The following is a 2,223-nucleotide window of genomic DNA, read 5'->3' as shown; positions in this document are numbered from 1 at the left end:
ATCATACAACCATATAGGTTAATGATATACATATCAAGATTAGGTTTCAAAATGTCTAAAATAAAATAAAATAAAATAAAATAAAATAAAATGTCGGTCATGGTTCTCATTCACTCTTGTTGAACTAGCTTCAAGCTGTAAATTTATTTTCTTTGTCTTTTTTTTACTGATAACCAATCACTTTAATTAATTTTAGGAAATAACATACCTTTTAGACCCATGGATAATACTAAATTATATATCCACATGGTATTTTAGCAAAAACAGGTTCTAAAAATCATACAACCATATAGGTTAATGATATACATATCAAGATTAGGTTTCAAAATGTCTAAAATAAAATAAAATAAAATAAAATAAAATAAAATGTCGGTCATGGTTCTCATTCACTGTCTTGTTGAACAATAAAGAAAAAAAACTCCACCAAATATCCCAATATTTACAGACATAGGTGTTTTCAAAAGGTCTTTTTCTGACTTTAACAAAGAGAACCCATCCAAATTTTATTCTTTATTTGATTTAACTCTAATGCATGTTAATACTATTTCTCCTACTGCAGCAAGTTCTCACTTTCTCAAGGCCTTTTCTTCAATTTTTCTGGAAATGAAATATCTTATTTCCAACCATCAAATTAAGATGTCATCCTCAGAGACATTATGTACCAAGTTGGTATATCCACGTGGCTGCTTTCCATATTTCAGGCTAAGCAAAGACATGCATTTAGAGCTGTGCTAATGTTATGAAAGCAAAAGACAATCCAACCGAATATCAAGAGAAATTATGACCTTTCCATGCAGTGCTTGATGCTGAAAACAGTGATTTGGACATATTGATTTTTATTCAAATACCATTCTGTTCACTTGTGGTCCAAGAACATTCAAATCATAAACCAAATGCCCTGGCTGGTTTGGCTCAGTGGATAGAGCGTCGGCCTGCGGACTGAAGGGTATCATGTTCGATCCCAGTCAAGGGCACATGCCTGGGTTACGGGTTTGAGCCCCCATTGGGGGGGGGCGTGCTGGAGGCAGCTGATCGATGACTCTTTGTCATCATTGGTGTTTCTACCTCTCTCTCCCTCTCCCTTCCTCTCTGAAATCAATAAAAATGTATTGAATAAAAAGAAACATGTTAAAAATTGGTCGTCAAACATTATAGCCAATGATGCCAATGCTTGCTGATGATCTCAGCGACACAAAACCACATCCACACCTCAGTGGCCACCAAACCATTCAGCAGAGCTTCCTGAATGGTGACCTGTTTGAAGCTGTCAGTGTGAGCAACATGTACTGTGTTTCAAACCCTGAGTAGCTGTTGGGATCTCAGCAGGGGTTGGAGGAATCAGATCAACCTTGGCACATGCCAAATGGTGGCCAATGGAGCCTTCCCATGAGTCACAGCAGCAATGTTCACCGGCGCGGGGGCTGTCTTGGCGAGGTTTCGGGCAAACTGGGCCATTTTGCCATCGTGGGTGTTGCGGCCCAAACCACCAGCTGAATCAAGCTGTAAAGTCTGTGCGCAGCTTCCACCATGTTACAAGGACCAGCTCACTCATGCTCACAGCACCTCCTAGTGCTGGAAGCGTTGTCAGCATCTTACAGAGAAGGAAACAGGCACAGGGAGATTGGCCCTCAGAAAACGGCCTCATCTAATGCACAAAAGATGGACACAGTGACCCCCTGTGGGACAAGCAGCTGTGCTTGGGGTTTACTTACTGTTGCTCTTTCACCTTCCTTTGTACTCTTAAAAAAATGTAAGTCTTAAAAGTCATAAGTGAGCCAACAAACACACAAACCGCTTTTGGGAGTGCACTGCGACTCCCTTTCCAGAAATGGGGGGCTCTCTGCCCCCGGGGAGAACGTAGTGGCTGGAAGAGCAGGCAGTTCTCACCGTTCCTTCCGGGCTTCTCCACAGCCCACTCCCCAGCCTGATCCACCCGGAGTGAGAGGAGCACAGAGGCTTTGGGCGCCGCCCTTTCCCTGGAGTCGGAAACCGTCATCCTGTGCGTGGCCCCAGTGAGAGGAGCACAGAGGCTTTGGGCGCCGCCCTTTCCCTGGAGTCGGAAACCGTCAGCCTGTGCGTGGCCCCTCTAAGGACCAGGATCCCCCCTGGGGCATAGTCTGCTCTGGAAACGTCCCTGATGGGAAGGAACCAGCGCTGAAGCCCAGGCCCCTTTTAGCCAAGTTACAAGAAGGTGCCTCATCTTCAAGACGCTTATGGACTAGA

At 43.9% G+C, this 2,223-nt stretch overlaps 1 pseudogene; it reads right to left on the bottom strand.

The window, feature by feature from the left end:
• Window positions 1-1,142: 1,142 nt before the first annotated feature.
• On the bottom strand, window positions 1,143-1,455 carry LOC102241155 (annotated as a pseudogene).
• Between the last annotated feature and the right edge of the window lie 768 nt (window positions 1,456-2,223).

The sequence above is a fragment of the Myotis brandtii genome, unplaced genomic scaffold (assembly GCF_000412655.1).
Source record: "Myotis brandtii unplaced genomic scaffold, ASM41265v1 scaffold439, whole genome shotgun sequence".
NCBI classification, from domain to species: domain Eukaryota; kingdom Metazoa; phylum Chordata; class Mammalia; order Chiroptera; family Vespertilionidae; genus Myotis; species Myotis brandtii.
This window is presented reverse-complemented; position numbering and strand designations above follow the sequence as displayed.